This window comes from Bombina bombina, chromosome 5 (assembly GCF_027579735.1).
Source record: "Bombina bombina isolate aBomBom1 chromosome 5, aBomBom1.pri, whole genome shotgun sequence".
NCBI classification, from domain to species: Eukaryota; Metazoa; Chordata; class Amphibia; order Anura; family Bombinatoridae; genus Bombina; species Bombina bombina.
The window spans coordinates 109051786-109076063 of record NC_069503.1 but is presented as its reverse complement, the minus strand read 5'-3'; the positions used below and the strand labels follow the sequence as shown (position 1 = coordinate 109076063).

The 24278-nt window shown below is 42.8% G+C and overlaps 1 pseudogene; it reads left to right on the top strand.

Annotated features, from left to right (window-relative positions):
* Positions 1-24278, top strand: part of LOC128660035 (zinc finger protein 208-like) — a 309793-nt pseudogene that overhangs the window by 147864 nt on the left and 137651 nt on the right.

The following is a 24278-nucleotide window of genomic DNA, read 5'->3' as shown; positions in this document are numbered from 1 at the left end:
TGTTTTCCATTTGTGGCCCTCCTTGAGCCTAATGAGATTGTACGCTCCTCTCAAATCAAGTTTAGTAAAGACCGTAGCTCCCTTGAGGCGGTCAAAGAGTTCCGTAATGAGCGGCATAGGGTAAGCATTCTTAATGGTAAGACGATTAAGACCACTATAATTGATGCATGGTCTTAACTCACCACCCTTTTTCTTCACAAAGAAGAAGCCAGCCCCTGCAGGAGAGCAGGATTGCAGATGATCCCCCGTGACAGAGCATTGGCAACATACTCCTTCATAGCACAATTCTCTGCAACAGACTGAGGGTAAATGGCTCCTGGTTGCAGGTCTATGGCAAGATCGTAAGACCGGTGAGGAGGCAACGTACTGGCACGCACCTTGTCAAAAACGTCTAGGAACTCTCGGTACTCCTCTGGCAATTGAGATACCGAAGACAAGTGGAAATACATTGCGGAGACCACAACAAAATTTCAGACCTGCACCAGTCGAGACTGGGATTGTGCTTTTGGAGCCAAGGATAACCCAGAACAACCGGAAAATGCGGAGAGTTTATCACCTGGAACTGGAGGGTTTCAAAATGGAGAGCCCCAACAGCCATGTATAACAAAGCAATTTCCTGAGTAACGAGTGCGGGCTGAAGGGGCCTGCCATCAATGGCTTCAATAGCAAGCGGAACGGACCGAGGCAAAACAGGAATGGAGTGCTTTGATACAAAAGCACTGTCAATTAAATATCCCGCAGCACCGGAGTCAACAAGAGCCTGGGTGACTATGGAGGAGTCCACCCAGGAAAGGACAACCGTGACCAAAGGTTTCTCCTTTAGCGTTTCCAGGGACGAGGATAAACCACCCAAGGTCTGCCCCCGACAGGACCTTAGGTGTGAGCGTTTCCCGGCCGTGTAGGACAAGACTTCAATAGGTGGCCCTGTAACCCACAATAGAGGCAGAGCCCCTCCCTCCTCCTAAAGGTCCTCTCCACCGCGAAGAGACGCGTGAATCCCAACTGCATCGGCTCAGCAGTACCTGCTGACTTGGGACCAGGAGGCATGGGAGGAGAGGGAGGCATGGGTGAGAACGAACGAGGCATGGGTGGGAACGAACACGTAGGAGACAACGGAAAAGGAGTCTTCCGCAAACGCTCCTTGAAAGAGGGCCTCTCTCTGAGTCTGATGTCAATTAGGATCAAAAAAGACACCAATGCCTCGAGATCCTCTGGTAAATCTCTGGCAGCAACTTCATCTTTAATCGCATCAGAGAGTCCATGAAAGAAGACGGCAACAATGGCTTCATTGTTCCAACCTACCTCTGCGGCAAGCGCACGGAACTCAATGGAATAATGAGCAACAGATCTTGTACCTTGCTGAATGGACATGAGTCGTTTAGCAGCAAAGGAGGAGCGAACATCAAATACCCTTCGAAAGGAGGCCACGAATTCAGGGTAATTTGAAATCACAGGTTTATTAGTCTCCCACAAGGGATTAGCCCAGGCAAGAGCTGTGTCAGAGAGTAACGAGATGAGAAATCCCACCTTAGCTCTGTCAGGGGGAAACGCCTGAGGTAACATCTCAAAGTAAATGTCCACCTGGTTCAAAAACCCTCTGCACTGATTAGGATCGCCTCCATATCGCTGAGGTAGAGGTGCAGAACCGGACATGCTCCTGGTAGGACTAGGTGCAGCAGCGGAAACAGGAGCAGCCATAACTTGTGGGACACTTTGGTCCAAATGTGCATTGCGAGTCAGCAGGGTTTGCAGGGCTAGTGCAAATTGATCCAAGCTGTGATCCTGTTCATCCATCCTGGAAATTATGGCAGGTAAAGGTGGATTATTAGCACCATCAGGATTCATGGCCCTTGCGTAATGTCAGGATGTCAGGAATCAGACTGAGACGAGACGTGCAAAAATAATCACACCTTTATTAATAGCAAAAAATAATAAAAAGTCCACAAGTCAAATAACAAGCCAGGAATCAATACCAGAGCTCATAGTCAGACGAGCCGAATCAGGAGCCAAAGCGAATACTCAGACAGGCAGAGTCAGGAGCCAAAGCGAGTAGTCAGACGAGCCGGAATCAGGAACAAGGAGAACAGCAGAGTCAGGAACAAGCCAGGGATCAGGAACCAGGAGAGACGTCAGACAGCCAGGTAATACACAGGAGCTCTCACAAACAGGTTTGAGACAACGCAAGGGCAAAGCATACTGAACAGAGGCCCTTTAAATAATAAGTGATGACATCACAATTCTGAGACTGCATCCTGTCTCACACGGATGATGTACACCAGTCTGGCCATAAAAGGAAGTGCAGGAAATGAGCAGCATCACACAGTATGCACTAGAGTCAGCAAGAGAGGTGAGTAAAATGGCTGCCAGCAGCACATGGCAAACAAAGCAGGGAAAAAAACCCTGACAGACTCCCGTCCCATTACGAAGAGCAAATTTTTTAACCCCTAATCTGCCGCTCCGGACACCGCCACAACCTACATTGTGACAAAACCAATCTCGCCACTGTACATTGGAGGGCCTGTTATGGAACATTCTTTGGGCTGGAGGTACATGGGCTTAAGGATACCCAGAGACTGCATGGAAATATGGAATTTTATATGCTGGACACCCCATGTACTTTCATACCTCTGTCTTATGTCTATGTCACCCTGTATCCATAAATACAGGATGGGTACAGGGTGTGAGTGCCCCTTGTGGGAGCAATTGTGACTCTATAAGCAAAGTGGGCATAAAAGACTTTATAGCTAATAAGAACTGTTCCTATATTCTGTAATAAGATGTATTCTATGTATGTTTAAGATCTGATTGTGTCTCAGGAGTCTGTCTGGGTAAACTGATTGTGTCCTTGTGTGATTATGTTAACTAGACTGCCCAACATCAGATTGTCTGAGTAAACGTTCTTCCCTAGTTAATTAACTTAATATGTTAATCTGTTTTACCTGTGAATAGACAATTGTTTGATGCATTGTTCATATGTTTGCTTTACTGTTAAACCAATGCCCTTTGTAACCTGAAGCGAGGGTGTATAAATCTGTGTGCTGCCTTCAAATAAAGCAGATATTCTGTTTAAACCTGAAAACTGGCTGGTTTGTGAATTGCTGATTCCCTATGCAGGACGTTGTTCCCGGGTATTAACCCTTGGTACACTGTTGGTACCGTAACATTGGTGGCAGCGACGGAATGAACCTTATCGCCCAGAAGAGCAACTACACAAGCCAGTAACCTCAGGAAGAGGGGGATTATTACAATACTGACTAAGATGGAAAAGAGAAAAGTACATTTTGCAGCTTTTAAAAACTTCCTGGAAACAGAAGGAGAGATTGATGGGTACCTTGCGGATTTTGAGAGGCAATGTGCACTACACAAGGTACCCGCAGAGGACTGGGTCACGATATTATCTGGAAAATTATCCGGCCGGGCCAGAGAGGCTTTTCGGGCCATTCCAGATGAGGAAGTCAGGGATTATAATACTGTAAAAGAGGCTCTGCTCTCCAGGTATGCGGTTACACCAGAGGCATACAGGAGGCGGTTCAGAGACACTGTTAAATTAGCTGGAGATTCCTACCTTGAGTGGGCATGTAAGGTGCACCGCACAGCAGCTCACTGGATAGCGGGGTGCCAAGCCATATCTGGGGAAGAGGTGCTGCAGCTATTCCTGTTGGAACATTGCTTCGACAAATTACCCGCAGGAGTTCGAGAGTGGGTTCGGGACCGTAAACCCTCCACCCTGCAGGAAGCGGCTCGCTTGGCAGATGAGTATACGGATGCCCGCAAACTGGACACTGCTACCACTAAGCCCCCTGCTAGAGTGGAGTACAGACCCCCAGTCACCCCAGCAGCTGCCAGTTACCAAACCCCGGCGCACCACTATACCACACGGCCTCCGGCCACAAACTACCCTCAGAGAGCCCTGCGGTGCTACTCACAACCTATTCGGTGCTTTAGATGTAAGCAACTAGGGCACAAAAGACCAGAGTGTCCCCTAAACGCAGCGAACCAAGCGCAGTCCTGGAGAAGACCCGCCGGCGGAATCCCACGTAATCCTCAGCCTGCGGCCCGCTACGTAGAGGCGCAAGAATGCTGGAGCATCCTACATGAGGCAGACCTTGTGCAAGCTGCCCACCGGAATAACCGGCAACTGGTTAAAGTGAATGGGAAGAAGGTCAGTGGTCTACGGGATACTGGTGCTACCATGACCTTGCTTCAAAAGAACTTGGTGTCTGAGAAACAGTACACTGGAGACACTGTGGCTGTGAGGGTAGCAGGGGGCGATGTGTTCAGCCTACCTGTTGCCAGGGTACATTTGGATTGGGGAGTGGGCGCTAGACCTGTGAATGTGGGGGTCAAGAAGGACTTACCTGCTGATGTTCTTCTTGGAAATGACTTGGCCCCCCTTGTTTCTGCCTACGCTCCTATGGGTCCCGCTGATGTTAACTCTGTGACTACCCGTGCCCAGATCCGTGCAGCAGAGACTGACCCACCTGCTGCTAAGCCCCAGGACGCTGAGCTCAGTAAATCTCTATCCGCTATTGATATGTGGAGGTCCCGTTACAATGCGCTGATGAAGGAGAAGAGGAGCGCAGAGGAAAAAGCACGTTTAGAACAGGAATCTCTGCTAGACAAGCTGCACCGACAGACTGCAGAAAACACCAGCTTGAGAGTGGAACATGAAACATTAAAGAAAAACTTAGTGACACTGGAGGAGAAGCTGACGCTGGCTCATAGTGAGGTGCTGCAACTCAAGGGCACCCTATGTCAGTATGAAGGGATTGTGGATACCTATAAAGAGCAGGTACAGAAAACTCGTAAAGAAGCTGATGTGATTTTGAAGGACTGTTTGGCCCTGGTCTGGGCACTGAGGAATTTGAACCCTTGTTTGTATGGACAGGAATTCTCTCTCATAACGGGAATACAGATGGATTGTCCCAGCAAACTGACATGCCTACCAGGCGCTCTGGTGGTATATGGCACAGTACATACCCTGGACAGCCGAGCATGACAAACCAGAGGGAGAGGAGTTTGATGGTCCTGTCCCCCAGCAACACGGCTGTTTAGCCAAAGGGGAGACGATTGGTCTCCCCCTCCAGCAGCACAGCTATGTATCCAAAGGGGAGACAGTCGGTCTCCCCCTCCAGCAACTAGGCTCCCACCAGGCTACTTCCATGGTAGTGCTGGCACCCGGGCAGAGTACAGCTGGTCTCTGCCCACCTCGCAACCCACCAATTCAGCGTACCAGTCCCCCACACAGCTGTGGTGAGGCACCTGGACATGGACAAGTTTTCCCCGTACTCAGGTGTAGTAACCATTTATTGTGGGTGGGCTGTACTACTAATTGTGTTTTATGGGTGGGTTGCTGGACTAACCAGGGCACTGACCGGCAGGAGGTCAGATACCCTGTTAGTCTGTTTGGAAAAGGGGAGAGATGTGACAAAACCAATCTCGCCACTGTACATTGGAGGGCCTGTTATGGAACATTCTTTGGGCTGGAGGTACATGGGCTTAAGGATACCCAGAGACTGCATGGAAATATGGAATTTTATATGCTGGACACCCCATGTACTTTCATACCTCTGTCTTATGTCTATGTCACCCTGTATCCATAAATACAGGATGGGTACAGGGTGTGAGTGCCCCTTGTGGGAGCAATTGTGACTCTATAAGCAAAGTGGGCATAAAAGACTTTATAGCTAATAAGAACTGTTCCTATATTCTGTAATAAGATGTATTCTATGTATGTTTAAGATCTGATTGTGTCTCAGGAGTCTGTCTGGGTAAACTGATTGTGTCCTTGTGTGATTATGTTAACTAGACTGCCCAACATCAGATTGTCTGAGTAAACGTTCTTCCCTAGTTAATTAACTTAATATGTTAATCTGTTTTACCTGTGAATAGACAATTGTTTGATGCATTGTTCATATGTTTGCTTTACTGTTAAACCAATGCCCTTTGTAACCTGAAGCGAGGGTGTATAAATCTGTGTGCTGCCTTCAAATAAAGCAGATATTCTGTTTAAACCTGAAAACTGGCTGGTTTGTGAATTGCTGATTCCCTATGCAGGACGTTGTTCCCGGGTATTAACCCTTGGTACACTGTTGGTACCGTAACATACATTATATTTATTAACCCCTAATCTGCCGCCCCCTATGTCGCTGCAACCTACCTACACTTATTAACCCCTAATCTGCCACCTCAATGTCGCCGCCAATATAATAAACATATTAACCCCTAAACTGCTGCACTCCCGCCTCGCAAACACTAGTTTAATATTATTAACCCCTAATCTGCCATCCCTAACATCGCCGCCACAACACTAAATTACAGAATATAAAAAACTAATTACAGATATTTAAACTAATTACACCTAATCTAATAGCCCTATTAAAATAAAAAAGCCCCCCAAAATAAAAAAAACACCTAGCCTAAACTAAACTACCAATAGCCCTTAAAAGGGCCTTTTGCGGGGCATTGCCCCAAAGTAATCAGCTCTTTTACCTGTAAAAAAAAATACAAACAACCCCCCCAACAGTAAAACCCACCACCCACACAACCAACCCCCCAAATAAAATACTAACTAAAAAAACCTAAGCTCCCCATTGCCCTGAAAATGGCATTTGGATGGGCATTGCCCTTAAAAGGGCAGTTAGTTCTTTTGCCGCCCAAACCATAACCTAAAAAAAACCCCACCCAATACACCCTTAAAAAACCTAAAACTAACCCCCTGAATATCGACTTACCGGGCGACGTCTTCATCCAAGCCGGGCCGAAGTCCTCAACGAAGCCGGGAGAAGTTTTCATCCAAACGGGGCGAAGTGGTCCTCCAGACGGGCAGAAGTCATCATCCAGACGGCATCTTCTATCTTCATCCTTCCGACGCGGAGCGGGTCCATCTTCAAGACATCCGGCGCGGAGCATCCTCTTCCAACAACGACTACCCGACGAATGAAGGTACCTTTAAGTGACGTCATCCAAGATAGCGTCCCTTAGATTCCGATTGGCTGATAGAATTCTACTATGAATTCTACATAAGAACCGACTATGTTGTAGTCGGCTCTTATGAAGCGATCTGTAAACAGCTAGGCCCATAGGCTTACATTCTAAGGGGTTCAAGGGGAAAGCAATGGAGTTAGGAAAGGTTAGTGTTGGTTGTAAGCATCCCTGAATAGTAGAGTTTTTAGGGAGCGCTTGAAGCTGTTAAAACTAGGGGAGAGTCTTGTGGAGCGAGGCAGGGAGTTCCACAAGATGGGGGCCAGTCTGGAGAAGTCCTGTAAACGGGAATGTGAGGAAGTAACAAGAGAGGAGGAGATCCTGAGCTGATCGAAGGGGACGGGAGGGAGAGTATCTAGAGACAAGTTCTGAGATGTAGGGGGAGCAGTGTAGTTCAGAGCTTTATATGTCATGGTGAGGATTTTATGTTTAATCCTAGAGGCAAGAGGAAGCCAGTGAAGGGATTGGCAGAGATGTGCAGCAGATGAAGAGCGACGAGTAAGGAAGATGAGCCTGGCAGAGGCATTCATAATGGATTGTAAAGGAGCTATGCAGCAGCTAGGTAGACCAGAGAGGACGGAGTTGCAGTAGTCGAGGCGGGAAAGGATGAGAGAGTGGATTCAAATCTTGGTTGTATCTTGTATAAGGAAATGTCTAATTTTAGCTATTAGCTATTTAGCTATTTTAAGGTGGAAGCGGCAGGCTTTAGCCAAGGACTGAATGTGAGGAGTGAAGGAAAGATCTGAGTCAAGTGTGACCCCAAGACATCGGGTGTGCAGGGTAGGGTTAATGATGGAATTATCAACAGTTATAGAAATTTTGGGGGTGGAGACATTGGAAGAAGGGGGAAAAATAAGGAGTTCAGTTTTGGAGAGATTTAGCTTAAGGTAGTGAGAGGACATCCAAGATGAGATGTGAGAAAGACAGTTAGTGACACGGGTTAGTAAGGAAGGAGTAGAACATAGAAAGTGGCGCTTACCGACTGCTGGGGTTCGTGCTATTCCGGTAGCGTAATCTTCAGCGGGCACTAGTCTCTTTCCTCTTTCAAAGGACCGACGTTCCTGGAGCCCAGACAGAAGCGCCTCCGTTTTCCGGCGCACAAGGCAAACAGTTGATCCACAGAGTACATCCGGGCTACACAGGGCAGGAGGTCACAAGCAGCATGCACCGTAATAAGAAGAAATGCAAGTATGCAAAAAGAACTTCCTTGAGGCATCCAAGTAAAAAGATAGAAATTTATTGGGACTTCATAGTAAAAACAAATTCAGAGCAAACGCTCCATTTAGCAAGAGGTCAGGGTCACAGCTGAGCAAACCGCAGACATGTTTCGCGTGTATTGACACGCTTGATCACTGCTGTAGAAGGTGCATGCTGCTTGTGACCTCCTGCCCTGTGTAGCCCGGATGTACTCTGTGGATCTAGTAAGGAAGGAGGTAGGTCTGGTGCAGAGAGGTAGATTTGGGTGTCATCGGCATACAAATGGTATTGAAACCCATGGGACTTTATTAAGGAACCTAGTGATGACGTGTAGTTTGAAAAGAGAAGGGGACCAAGGACAGAGCCTTGAGGTACCCCAACAGAAAGTGGTAATGGGGAAGAGGATGCCCTTTTAAGGGCAATGCCCATCCAAATGCCCTTTTCAGGGCAATGGGGAGCTTAGGTTTCTTTATTTAGGTTTTATTTGGGGGGTTGGTTGTGTGGGTGGTGGGTTTTACTGTTGGGGGGGTTGTTTGTATTTTTTTTTACAGGTAAAAGAGCTGATTACTTTGGGGCAATGCCCCACAAAAGGCCCTTTTAAGGGATATTGGTAGTTTAGTTTAGGATAGCTTTTTTAATTTTAATAGGGCTATTAGATTAGGTGTAATTAGTTTAACTATCTGCAATTTGTTTTTTATTTTCTGTAATTTAGTGTTTTGTTTTTTTTGTACTTTAGCTAATTTAATTTAATTTAGGTAATTGTATTTAATTTATTTAATTATAGTGTAGTGTTAGGTGTTAGTGTAACTTAGGTTAGGTTTTATTTTACAGGTACTTTTGTATTTATTTTAGCTAGGTAGTTAGTAAATAGTTAATAACTATTTAGTTACTATTCTACCTAGTTAAAATAAATACAAACTTGCCTGTAAAATAAAAATAAACCCTAAGCTAGCTACAATGTAACTATTATTTATATTGTAGCTAGCTTAGGGTTATTTTATAGGTAAGTATTTACAGTAGTTTTAAATAGTAATTATTTAGGTAATGATAGTAATTTTATTTAGATTTATTTAAATTATATTTAAGTTAAGGGGTGTTAGGGATAGATTTAGGTTTAGAGGTTAATACATTTAATATAGTGGCAGCGACGTTGGGGGCGGCAGATTAGGGGTTAATAAATGTAGGTAGGTGGCGGCGATGTTAGGGACGGCAGATTAGGTGTTAATAATATTTAACTAATGTTTGCGAGGTGGAGTGCGGCGGTTTAGGTGTTAATATGTTTATTATAGTGGCGGCGGCATTGGGGCAGCAGATTAGGGGTTAATAAATGTAGGTAGGTTGCGGTGACATAGAGGGCGGCAGATTAGGGTTTAATAAATATAATGTAGGTGTCGGCGATGTTGGGGGCAGCAGATTAGGGGTTTATAAGTATACTGTAGGTGGCGGCGGTGTCCATAGCGGCAGATTAGGGGTTAATAGTTATAATGCAGGTGTAGGCGATGTTGGGGGCGGCAGATTAGGGGTTAATAAGTGTAAGATTAGGGGTGTCTAGACTCGGGGTTCATGTTAGGGTGTTAGGTGTAAACATAAATTTAATTCCCCCATAGGAATCAAGGGGGCTGCGTTACTGAGTTTTATGCTGCTTTTTTGCAGGTGTTAGACTTTTTTTCAGCCGGCTCTCCCCGTTGATTCCTATGGGGAAATCGTGCACGAGCACGTTACACCAGCTCACCGCTGACTTAAGCAGCGCTGGTATTTGAGTGAGATTTGGAGCAAAATTTTGCTCTACGCTCACTTTTTGTCTTTTAACGCCGGGTTTCTGAAAACTCGTAATACCAGCGCTGCAGAAAAGTGAGCGGTGAGAGAAAACTGCTCGTTAGCACCACACCCCTGTTACCGCAAAACTCGTAATCTAGGAGTAAGTTATTTAATTTAAATTGGGTTTTTTTTACATAGATAAGTTGATAATTAAATTTGCATTGCTCAGGTGAAGACCACGTTAATATGATGTTAATTTGATTTATCTGCCCTGCATGCAAATTAATTTATTTACTGTGATTATCTTACTTATATCTGTTTATTATCTATCTTTTTTGTTGATATTGTAAATAAACAATTTAAAAGAAAAAAAAAGATGCGCATCTTATATTCATGAGTCTTTCTATTAGTGTATCAACGCCTAGATTTAGAGTGCTGCGTTAGCCGTCAAAAGCAGCGTTAAGGGCTCCTAACGCTGCTTTTTACCGCCCGCTGGTATTTAGAGTCAGTCAGAAAAGGGTCTAACGCTCACTTTCCAGCCGCGACTTTGCCATACCACAGATCCCCTTACGCAAATTGCGTATCCAATCTTTTCAATGGGATCTTCCTAACGCCGGTATTTAGAGTCTTGGCTAAAGTGAGCGTTAGAACTCTAACGACAAGACTCCAGCCGCAGAAAAAAGTCAGGAGTTAAGAGCTTTATGGGCTAACGCCGGTTTATAAAGCTCTTAGCTACTGTGCTCTAAAGTACACTAACACCCATAAACTACTTATTTACCCCTAAACCGAGGCCCCCCCCACATCGCCGCCACTCTAATAAAAAATTTTAACCCCTAATCTGCCGACCGGACACCGCCGCCACCTACATTATCCCTATGTACCCCTAATCTGCTGCCCCTAACACCGCCGACACCTACATAATATTTATTAACCCCTAATCTGCCCCCCCAATGTCGCCGCTACCTTACCTACACTTATTAACCCCTAATCTGCCGACCGGACCTCGCCGCCACTATAATAAATGTATTAACCCCTAAACCGCCTCACCCCCGCCTCGCAAACCCTATAATAAATTTTATTAACCCCTAATCTGCCCTCCCTAACATCGCCGCCACCTAACTTCAAGTATAAACCCCTAATCTGCCGACCGGACCTCACCGCTACTATAATAAATGTATTAACCCCTAAAGCTAAGTCTAACCCTAACACCCCCCTAAATTAAATATAATTTAAATCCAACAAAATAAATTATTTCTTATTAAATAAATTAATCCTATTTAAAGCTAAATACTTACCTGTAAAATAAACCCTAATATAGCTACAATATAACAAATAATTATATTGTAGCTATTTTAGGATTTATATTTATTTTACAGGCAACTTTGTATTTATTTTAACTAGGTACAATAGCTATTAACTAGTTATTAACTATTTAATAGCTACCTAGTTAAAATAATTACAAAATTACCTGTAAAATAAATCCTAACCTAAGTTACAATTAAACCTAACACTACACTATCAATAAATTAATTAAATAAACTACCTACAATTAAATCAACTAAACTAAATTACAAAAACAAACAAACACTAAATTACAAAAACAAACAAACACTAAATTACAAAAAATAAAAAAAGATTATAAGAATTTTAAACTAATTACACCTACTCTAAGCCCCCTAAAAAATAACAAAGCCCCCCAAAATAAAAAAATGCCCTACCCTATTCTAAAATAAAAAGTTAACAGCTCTATTACCTTACCAGCCCTTAAAAGGGCTTTTTGCGGGGCATGCTCCAAAGAAATCAGCTCTTTTGCCTGTAAAAAAAAACATACAATACCCCCCCAACATTACAACCCACCACCCACATACCCCTAATCTAACCCACCCAAACCCCTTTTAAAAAACATAACACTAAGCCCCTGAAGATCTCCCTACCTTGTATTCACCCAGTCGGGTATCACCGATCCGTCCAGAAGAGGGTCCAAAGTCTTCATCCTATCCGGCAAGAAGAGGTCCTCCAGAGGGTCCGAAGTCTTCATCCTATCCGGCAAGAAGAGGTCCTCCAGAGGGTCCAAAGTCTTCATCCAGGCGGCATCTTCTATCTTCTTCCATCCGGAGCGGAGCGGGTCCATCTTGGAACAGCCGACGCGGAGCCATCCTTCCTCACCGACGGACTAACGACGAATGAAGGTTCCTTTTAAATGATGTCACCCAAGATGGTGTCCCTCGAATTCCGATTGGCTGATAGGATTCTATCAGCCAATCGGAATTAAGGTAGGAAAAATCTGATTGGCTGATTGAATCAGCCAATCAGATTCAAGTTCAATCCGATTGGCTGATCCAATAAGCCAATCAGATTAAGCTCGCATTCTATTGGCTGATTGGAACAGCCAATAGAATGCAAGCTCAATCTGATTGGCTGATCCAATCAGCCAATCAGATTGAACTTGAATCTGATTGGCTGATTCAATCAGCCAATCAGATTTTTCCTACCTTAATTCCGATTGGCTGATAGAATCCTATCAGCCAATCGGAATTCGAGGGACGCCATCTTGAATGACGTCATTTAAAGGAACCTTCATTCGTCGTTAGTCCGTCGGTGAGGAAGGATGGCTCCGCGTCGGCTGCTTTAAGATGGACCCGCTCCGCTCCGGATGGAAGAAGATAGAAGATGCCGTCTGGATGAAGACTTTGGTCGTAAAATCCTTTACGACCACCGGGTAGGCCTATTGTGTCGGGCATTGGGTCATTACTTGAGCCCCTCTCAGAGTGGTTGGACCAAATATTGCAGCCAATAGTGAAAAGTTTATTTATCTATTTGAGAGATTCTGCACATTTGCTTGAGAGTTTGAGGGGTTTTGAGTGGAAGGACAAATATTCATGGGTAGTAGTAGATATAGTATCATTGTATACTGTTATCCCTCATACATCAGGGATAATGGCTGTGAGATATTTCCTTGACAAGTTTTCTGCATATGAAGATAACATTAATGTATATATTTGCGCAATTTTGGAATTTGTACTTACCCACAATTTCCTCATTTTTGATGGCAGATATTATCTGCAATGTTGTGGCACGGCAATGGGGGGAAATTTTGCCCCTTGCTTTGCCAACTTGTATGTTGGCTTTTGGGAAATAAAGTATTTATATAATGATGTATTTAAAGCACATACTGAAAAAATACTGTATTACAAAAGATTCATTGACGATCTGATTATGATCGTTGATGAACATTTGGATGACATTGGATTTGAAGGTTTCTGTACCTTTCTGAATAATAATGAATTATTTTTGAAATTTGTGGGAGGATATGATCATAGGTGTATTGATTTATTGGACATAACCTTGGAGGGGAATGTGGAAGAGAAAAGGATTGTTTAAAACATTTCGCAAAAGTACTGCAGGTAACACCATCCTACATGCAAGCTCTTGCCATCCCCCATTTGGTTCGAGCCATTCCAAGAGGCCAATACATTTGATTAAGAGGAAATACTGAAGATGAGGTAATTTATCACCAACAGGCTGATGAATTAACAAAAAGGTTAACAGCAAGGGGGTATGACCCAAATAAATTGGAGAAGACCAAGTTAGAAATCAGTAAGTTAAAAATAAGAAATAGAACTGATAAAGCAAACCCCTTGCAATTCAATGATGGTACTATTGTATATACAACAGAGTATACCAACCAATTTTTTTATATAGTCAAAATTTTAAAGAAACACATGCCAATACTTGGAGGGGATCAAATACTGCAGAATTATACATCTGGTTGTAGATTCGTAACCCAAGAAACCGGTAACATTGGCGGCTCAGCTAGCTCCCAGTTTGGTTCCAAGTGTGAGGACTAATAGAGGAGACAATTGGTTGAGAAAGGCAGGGGGTTTTAAATGTGGAGCTAAAACGTGCCTAACTTGTCCTATGATTGATGTGACAAATATTTTTAAATCTTCCCATGATGATAATGTATATCCTATAACCTTCTATGCGAACTGTAAAACTACGTTTGCGGTTTATCTATTGGAGTGCAGTTTGTGCAAGATCCAATATGTTGGAAAAACGACCAGAGAGGTCAATGTGAGGGTCAGGGAACATGTCAATGATGTGAAAAATTACTGCAAGGATTCTACAGTAGCTAGGCACTTTAATCTTATACATTTCACCCATAAAAGTAAATTCAATGTAAAAATTATTGATGTAGCAAAGGTCCCTTTAAGAGGGGGCAATAAGTATAAGATTTTGGACAAAAAAGAGTTATACTGGATTTACCAGTTAAAAACTAGAACTCCTAATGGTCTTAACTTGGAATGGGATATTAGTTACTTTGTATAACTCTCAATTATCATCATTTTTTGTATAGTTGATAATAAGTCAGCCATCAAGCTAAAATAAAATAAAACAAAATAAAATCCAGCAGTCAGAAAAATTCCTGGCCGTGTACGTATATATGCACATATACATGTACATATATGTGCGTGTATAGATATACTGATTAATAATTGTTTGGACAAATATATGTATTTGAGGGTCTGAAATGTTTCCAATTCTACATATTTACATATTTTTGTATGTCTTTCAATTATCAGTAACAAAGTAATAATAACAATGATGACATGATTCAACCATCTATAATAATATGATCTGAATGACCTCTTTATGCTTGGTTAGTTACCTTAATAGGCATAGTTACAAACTCTTGTAATAAGTATTTGGAGTGAATATTCTATAAACAGATATACATATATTTTTCTTCCTTGATAAGGGTAACATGAGAGATTAAGACAGTGCAAACTGTAGCATATTTTATGATTAAGTATCCTTTTAATGTTTACTGTGTATAATGATTGTGACATTGAAGGGTTAAAATATGTACCTGTCCATGGTCTGCCTATAAGAAGGCTGTGGCTAGAACACCTGTTGTCTCTGATGAAGCGCCACTAGGGGGCATGAAACGTGTCAGGCGTTCAGTCTATGATGTACCTGTGTGCCTGAAATATTGCTCAATAAAGCGTATTATTTTATCCCCACTATGTGCTGCCAGACCCTCTTTTCTTTTCTGGACACTATTGGCAAGTAATCCGTTGCCTCACGGGCATTGCACCCGATCACTGTAAGCATTAGTGTGCGAAGCTGGATATGGAAGCGTCAGTGACGTCATCCATAGGAGTCTGCACCCGGAGTATGGCGTGTGAGCTGGAAGCGGCCTCTTCTGTTACCTGAAATGAAGACTTTGGACCCTCTGGAGGACCTCTTCTTGCCGGATAGGATGAAGACTTCGGACCCTCTTCTGGACGGATCAGTGATACCCGGCTGGGTGAATACAAGGTAGGGAGATCTTCAGGGGCTTAGTGTTAGGTTTTTTAAGGGGGGTTTGGGTGGGTTAGATTAGGGGTATGTGGGTGGTGGGTTGTAATGTTGGGGGGGGGTATTGTATGTTTTTTTTACAGGCAAAAGAGCTGATTTCTTTGGGGCATGCCACGCAAAAAGCCCTTTTAAGGGCTGGTAAGGTAATAGAGCTGTTAACTTTTTATTTTAGAATAGGGTAGGGCATTTTTTTATTTTGGGGGGCTAAGTTATTTTTTTAGGGGGCTTAGAGTAAATGTAATTAGTTTAAAATTCTTGTAATCTTTTTTTATTTTTTGTAATTTAGTGTTTGTTTGTTTTTTGTAATTTAGTGTTTGTTTTTTTTGTAATTTAGTTTAGTTGATTTAATTGTAGGTAATTGTAAGTAGTTTATTTAATTAATTTATTGATAGTGTAGTGTTAGGTTTAATTGTAACTTAGGTTAGGATTTATTTTACAGGTAATTTTGTAATTATTTTAACTAGGTAGCTATTAAATAGTTAATAACTATTTAATAGCTATTGTACCTAGTAAAAATAAATACAAAGTTGCCTGTAAATTAAATATAAATCCTAAAATAGCTACAATATAATTATTCGTTATATTGTAGCTATATTAGGGTTTATTTTACAGGTAAGTATTTAGTTTTAAATAGGATTAATTTATTTAATAAGAAATAATTTATTTAGTTAGAATTAAATCATATTTAACTTAGGGGGGTGTTAGGGTTAGACTTAGCTTTAGGGGTTAATACATTTATTATAGTAGCGGTGAGGTCCGGTCGGCAGATTAGGGGTTAATACTTGAAGTTAGGTGGCGGCGATGTTAGGGAGGGCAGATTAGGGGTTAATAAAATTTACTATAGGGTTTGCGAGGCGGGAGCGAGGCGGTTTAGGGGTTAATACATTTATTATAGTGGCGGCGAGGTCCGGTTGGCAGATTAGGGGTTAATAAGTGTAGGTAAGGTAGCAGCGACGTTGGGGGGGCAGATTAGGGGTTAATAAATATAATGTAGGTGCCGGCGACGTTGGGATTAGGGGTTCATAGGGATAACGTAGGTTGCGGCGGTGTCCGGAGCGGCAGATTAGAGGTTAATAATATCATGCAGGTGTCAGCGATAGCGGGGGCGGCAGATTAGGGGTTAATAAGTGTAAGGTTAGGGGTGTTTAGATTCGGGGTTCATGTTAGAGTGTTAGGTGCAGACTTAGAAACTGTTTCCCCATAGGAAACAATGGGGCTGCGTTAGGAGCTGAACGCTGCTTTTTTGCAGGTGTTAGGTTTTTTTTCAGCTCAAACTGCCCCATTGTTTCCTATGGGGGAATCGTGCACGATCATGTTTTTCAAGCTGGCCGCTACCGTAAGCAACGCTGGTATTTAGAGTTGAAGTGGCGGAAAATTATGCTCTACGCTCCCTTTTTGGAGCCTAACGCAGCCCTTCAGAGAACTCTAAATACCAGCGTTATTTAAAAGGTGCGGGGGGAAAAAAACACGCGTAGCTAACGCACCCCTTTGGCCTTAAAACTCTAAATCTAGGTGTAATTATTTTAAGTATTTTGTCACAACCTCGCCGCCTTTTCATTTGTGGGAAAAACAGTGAGAACTGAAGGGCAGAAATGTTTAGATAATTAAGTTGGGATTGAGAGAAAATTCCATACACGCTAATGGAACGCCCATGTTCAGGTCATTTTTTTAAAAAACACCACAACAATTACACTTTGTATTTTGTAATTATAAATAAATATTTTTATGTGGTTTTTTTTGGCAGATCCCTCAGTTCTTTTGACAAACTTGCACTTCAGGCAATTAGTGCTGACTCTTAAATAACTCCATGTGCATGAGCACCATGTTATTGATATGAAACACATGAACTAACACCCTCTAGCTGTAAAAAAATGTCAAATGCATTCAGGTAAGAGGCAGCCTTCGAGGGCTTAGAAATTGGCATATGAGCCTCCCTAGGTTTACCTTTCAACTAAGAATACCAAGAGAACAAAGCACATTTGTTGATAAAAGTAAATTAGAAAGTAGTATAAAACTACATGCCCTATCTGAATCATGAAAGTTTAATTCGTTTTTTACAATCACTTTAAATAATTTCGCCATCCCAGAGACCTTTAGATATTCGGCACCATAATGTCCATCCTCAGAGTGTTTGTTTTACAATGACTTAGTTTCCCTCATTGAGTGCATTGTCAGACGTCTCTGATGAAGTCACAATAAGAGGTCACGATAACGCTGCATCTTTCTAATAAAGCCGCCTTAATCCATAGGACTGTTCCCTGCTGTTTGCTTATTACAGTTTATATGTAGTGAATAGAGGAATCACTATAACAGTGGGGAGCCTTTGTACCACTGAAGTGTTGGCGTGCAGCTGCCGGATGAAATCTAAAGCAACACAGGAAACTCGCCATGACCGGAAGTGACTGTAGCACAAGCGAGTGGGACGCTCTTTCTGCATATGGATTGATTATTCAACCAGAAACGAAAAGGGAGTGACGCCCAGACATACCGCAAGCAAAGCAGATCACTTGCAGGGGGCAGAGAAACATTAAATAGCTTCTACATTAAAGGGATACTAAACGCAATTGTTTTCTTTCATGATTCAGATAGAGCCTGCAACTCTCTAATTTACTCCTATTATCAATTTTTCTTTGTTCTCTTGGTATCTTTATTTGAAAAAGCAGGAATAAAAGCTTTGGAGCCAGCCCATTTTATGTTGAGAACCTGGGTTGGGCTTGCTGATTGGATGGCTAAATGTAGTCACCAATCATCAAGCCCTATCCAGAGTACTAAACCAAAAATGGGCCGGCTACAAAGCTTTCATTCCTGCTTTTTCAAATAAAGATACCAAGTAAACTTGTATATAAACCCAAATATTTTCTTTCATGATTTAGATAGAGCATGACATTTTAAGCAACTTTCTATTTTATTCCTATTATCAATTTTTCTAAATTCTCTTGTTATCTTTATTTGAAAAAGACGATATCTAAGCTAAGGAGCCAGACTACTTTTGGTCCTGCCCCTGGACAGCACTTGTTTAATGGTGGCTGACATTTGGCAACCAATCAGCAAGAACAACCCAGGTTGTGAACACAAAATGGGCTGGCATCTAAACTTACATTCTTGCTTTTCAAATAAAGATAGCAAGAGAAGGAATACAAATTTATATTTGGAGTAAATTAGAAAGTTGCTTAAAATTACATACTCTAGCTGAATCATGAAAGAAAAAAAATTGGTTTCAGTGTTCCTTTAGTAAGTTTATATTACAGTCTCGAGGTGTTTACTGTCTCTTTACTCAGATCTAGCTTTGTGCTATCTTGTTGTGAATCCTTCTTTAATGAAGATAGCATTGTGACACATTTACCAAGATATTGATTATCTAGAATACAATTGTTAATTATCTCTGTTATTAATTAAAGAGATATAAAGGTGCAATAATGTTTAATATGTTAGATCAGTTTATTATTGTACCACAGATTGTAAATAACTATCGGCTAGATTACGAGTTGTGCGGTAAGCTAAAAAAGCAGCGTAAACAGGTCCTAATGCTGCTTTTTTACGCCCACTGGTATTACGAGTCTTGCAGGTTTAGGGGCACTGGCCTTACTGCAAACCGACTTACGTAAACTTCGTAAAGTCTTTTTTCTATGGGACTTCCATAGCGCCGGTATTACGAGTCTGTCCTGGGAGGCCAAAAAACAAAATTTATGCTTACCTGATAAATTTCTTTCTTTTGAGATGTACCGAGTCCACGGATTCATCCTTACTTGTGGGATATTATCCTTCCTAACAGAAAGTGGCAAAGAGAGCACCACAGCAGAGCTGTCTATATAGCTCCCCCCTTAACTCCACCCACCAGTCATTCGACCGAAGGCCAAGGAAGAAAAAGGAGAAACTATAAGGTGCAGAGGTGACTGAAGTTTTCAATAAAAAATACTATCTGTCTTGAATAGACAGGGCGGGCCGTGAACTCGGTACATCACAAAAGAAAGAAATTTATCAGATAAGCATAAATTTTGTTTTCTTTTGCAAGATGTACCGAGTCCACGGATTCATCCTTACTTGTGGGATACCAATACCAAAGCTTTAGGACACGGATGAAGGGAGGGACAAGACAGGAGCCTAAACGGAAGGCACCACTGCTTGCAAAACCTTTCTCCCAAAAATAGCCTCCGAAGAATCAAAAGTATCAAATTCGTAAAATTTGGAAAAGGTATGAAGCGAAGACCAAGTCGCAGCCTTATAAATGTGTTCAACAGAAGCATCATTTTTAAAAGCCCATGTGGAAGCCACCGCTCTAGTAGAGTGAGCAGTAATTCTTTCAGGAGGCTGCTGTCCAGCAGTCTCATAAGCCAAACGGATGATGCTTTTCAGCCAAAAGGAAAGAGAGGTAGCTGTAGCCTTTTGACCCCTACGTTTTCCAGAATAGACAACAAACAAAGAAGATGATTGGCGAAAATCTTTGGTTGCCAGCAAATAGAACTTCAAAGCACGAACCACTTCCAAGTTGTGCAATAAACGTTCCTTCTTAGAAGAAGGATTAGGACACAGAGAAGGAACAACAATCTCCTGATTGATATTCCTGTTAGAAACAACCTTAGGGAGGAACCGAGGTTTGGTACGCAAAACTAGCTTATCAGCATAGAAAACAAGATAAGGCGAGTCACATTGTAATGCAGATAATTCAGAAAACCTTCGAGCTGAAGAGATAGCAACTAGAAACAGAACTTTCCAAGATAGAAGCTTAATATCTATGGAATGCATGGGTTCAAACGGAACCCCCTGAAGAACATTAAGAACTAAATTTAGACTCCATGCGGAGCAACAGGTTTAAACACAGGCTTTATTCTAACTAAAGCCTGACAAAAAGCCTGAACGTCTGGGACATCTGCCAGACGCTTGTGCAATAGAATGGACAAAGCAGATATTTGTCCTTTTAAGGAACTAGCTGACAATCCTTTCTCCAATCCTTCTTGAAGAAAGGATAAAATCCTAGGAATCCTGGTCTTACTCCATGAGTAGCCTTTGGATTTGCAACAAAAAAGATATTTACGCCAAATCTTATGATAGATCTTCCTAGTGACAGGCTTTCTAGCCTGAATCAAGGTATCTATCTCAAATCAAGCGTTCAATCTCCAAGCAGTCAGTTGCAGAGAAATTAGATTTGGATGCTTGAACGGACCTTGAATCAGAAGGTCCTGTCACAGTGGCAGAGTCCATGGTGGCAGAGATGACATGTCCACCAGGTCTGCATACTAAGTCCTGCGTGGCCACGCAGGTGCTATCAAAATCACTGAAGCTCTCCCCTGTTTGATTCTGGCAATCAGATGCGGAAGGAGAGGGACAGGTGGAAACACATAAGCCAGGTTGAATGACCAGGGTACTGCTAGAGCATCTGTCAGTACTGCCTGAGGATCCCTGGACCTGGATCCGTAACAAGGAAGTTTGATGTTCTGACGAGACGCCATCAGAACCAATTCTGGTGTGCCCCATAGCTGAACCAGTTGTGCAAACACCTCCGGATGGAGCTCCCACTCCCCCGGATGAAAAGTCTGACGACTTAGAAAATCTGCTTCCCAGTTCTCTACCCCTGGGATATAGATCGCTGATAGATGGCAAGAGTGAGTCTCTGCCCATCGGATTATCCTGGAAACTTCTTTCATCGCCAAGGAACTCCTTGTTCCCCCCTGATGATTGATATAAGCTACAGTCGTGATGTTGTCCGACTGAAATCTGATGAATCTGGCCGAAGCCAGCTGAGGCCACGCCTCAAGAGCATTGAATATCGCTCTTAATTCCAGAATATTTATCGGTAGGAGGGCCTCCTCCTGAGTCCACAAGCCCTGAGCTTTCAGGGAATTCCAGACTGTACCCCAGCCCAGTAGGCTGGTGTCCGTCGTCACTATAACCCACGCTGGCCTGCGGAAACACATTCCCCGGGACAGGTGATCCTGTGACAACCACCAAAGAAGAGAGTCTCTGGTCTCTTGATCCAGAATTATCTGAGGAGATAAATCTGCATAATCCCCATTCCACTGTTTGAGTATGCATAGTTGCAGTGGTCTGAGATGCAAACGAGCAAATGGAACTATGTCCATTGCCGCTACCATAAGTCCGATTACCTCCATACACTGAGCCACTGACGGCCGAGGAATGGAATGAAGAGCTCGGCAGCTGGTTAAAATCTTTGATTTCCTGACCTTCGTCAGAAAATTTTTCATGTCCACCGCATCTATCAGAGTTCCCAGGAATGGAACTCTTGTGAGAGGAATAAGAAAACTCTTTTTCACGTTCACCTTCCACCCATGAGATCTTAGAAAGGCCAACACTAAGTCCGTGTGAGACTTGGCTAGTTGGAAAGTCGACGCTTGAATTAGGATGTCGTCTAGATAAGGCACCACTGCTATGCCCCGTGGCCTTAGGACCGCCAGAAGGGACCCTAGCACCTTTGTGAAGATTCTTGGCGCCGTGGTCAACCCAAAGGGAAGAGCCACAAACTGGTAATGCCTGTCCAGAAAGGCAAACCTAAGGACCTGGTGATGATCTCTCTGGATAGGAATGTGTAGATATGCATCCTTTAAATACACAGTGGTCATATATTGACCCTCCAGAATCATTGGTAAAATAGTTCGAATGGTCTCCATCTTGAAGGATGGAACTCTGAGGAATTGGTTTAGGATCCTGAGATCTAGAATTGGTCTGAAGGTTCCCTCTTTTTTGGGAACCACAAACAGATTGGAGTAAAAACATTGTCCCTGCTCTGCTTTCGGAACTGGGCAGATCCCTCCCATGGTAAAAAGGTCTTCTACACAGCGTAAGAACGCCTCTCTTTTTGTCTGGTTTACAGACAATTGAGAAAGATGGAATCTCCCCCTTGGAGGAGAATCTTTGAAATCTAAAAGATACCCCTGGGTTACAATTTATACTGCCCAGGAGTCCTGAACGTCTCTTGCCCAGGCCTGAGCAAAGAGAGAGAGTCTGCCCCCTACTAGATCCGGTCCCGGATCGGGGGCTACCTCTTCATGCTGTCTTAGTGGCAGCAGCAGGCTTTTTGGCCTGTTTACCCTTGTTACAAGCCTGGTTAGGTCTCCAGGTTGGCTTGGATTGAGCAAAGTTCCCCTCTTGCTTTGCAGCAGGGGAAGAGGAAGCGGGACCACCCTTGAAGTTTCGAAAGGAACGAAAATTATTTTGTTTGGTCCTTGTCTTATTTGACTTATCTTGGGGGAGGGCATGACCCTTCCCCCCAGTGATGTCTGAAATGATCTCTTTCAGTGTAGGCCGAATAGGGTCTTACCTTTGAAAGGGATAGTCAAAAGCTTAGATTTTGATGACACATCAGCCGACCAGGACTTAAGCCATAATGCTCTACGCGCTAAAATGGCAAAACCTGAATTCTTTGCCGCTAACTTAGCAAGATGAAAAGCGGCATCTGTAATAAAAGAATTAGCTAGCTTAAGAGCCTTAATTCTGTCCAGAATATCATCTAGTGGGGTCTCCACCTGAAGAGCCTCAAACCAGAAGGCAGCTGCAGTGGTTACAGGAACAATGCACGCTATAGGTTGAAGAAGAAAATCTTGATGAACAAAAATCTTCTTTAGGAGACCCTCTAATTTTTTATCCATAGGATCAATGAAAGCACAACTGTCTTCAATAGGTATAGTTGTACGCTTAGCCAGAGTAGAAATAGCTCCCTCCACCTTAGGGACCGTCTGCCATGAGTCCCTCATGGTGTCAGATATGGGAAACATTTTCTTAAAAACAGGAGGGGGAGCGAACGGAATACCTGGTCTATCCCACTTCTTAGTAACAATGTCCGAAATCCTCTTAGGGACCGGAAAAACATCAGTGTAAACCGGAACCTCTAAATATTTGTCCATTTTACACAATTTCTCTGGAACTACAATAGGGTCACAATCATCCAGAGTCGCTAAAACCTCCCTGAGCAATAAGCGGAGGTGTTCTAGCTTAAATTTAAATGCTGTCATATCTGAATCTGTCTGAGGGAACATCCTTCCTGAATCAGAAATCTCTCCCTCAGATAGCAAATCCCTCATCCCTACCTCAGAACATTGTGAGGGAATATCGGATACAGCTACTAAAGCGTCAGAAGTCTCAGCCTTTGTTCTTATCCCAGAGCTACTGCGCTTCCCTTGCAACCCTGGCAGTTTAGATAAAACCTCTGTGAGGGTAGTATTCATAACTGAGGCCATATCTTGCAAGGTGAAAGAATTAGACGCACTAGAAGTACTTGGCGTCGCTTGTGTGGGCGTTACTGGTTGTGACACTTGGGGAGAACTAGATGGCAAAAACCTGATTTCCTTCTGTCTGAGAATCATCCAATGCCATACTCTTATAAGTCAAAATATGCTGTTTGCAATTTATAGACATATCAGTACAAGTGGGACACATTCTAAGAGGGGGTTCCACAATGGCTTCTAAACAAATTGAGCAATGAGTTTCCTCAATGTCAGACATGTTGAACAGGCTAGTAATGAGACAAACAAGCTTTGAAAACACTTTATTTAATAAAAAAAACACAATTTTCAAAAACGGTACTATGCCTTTAAGAGAAAAAAAAGGCATACACAAACTGCAAAACTACTTAAAATTGCTTCAAATTCTCCGAAATTTTTACAGTATACCCACTAAGCTTTAGTAAGATTGCCCCACAAGTAAATAAGCAATAAACCCCCAAATGAGAAAACCGGATTGACAAATGTCCAAAACCGGTAAAAACCCCTGTCAGCACCTTGCCACAGCTCTGCTGTGGCCCTGCCCTTAGGGAACGATAATGTGGGGAAAAAGCTTTGATTAAGCCCCAGAAGTATTCAGGACTTCTGGAGATGTTGCTTGGTGCTTGTCTGCATAAACTAAATGTGCAACTGAGGCGCAAAAATAGGCCCTGCCCATCTCACTCGATGTTGCTGGGGCCTACACAAATCTACCAAACCTGTTTGTAAGCAACGTGGGTTATAAAACCCCTAAATAAGCCAAGTGTA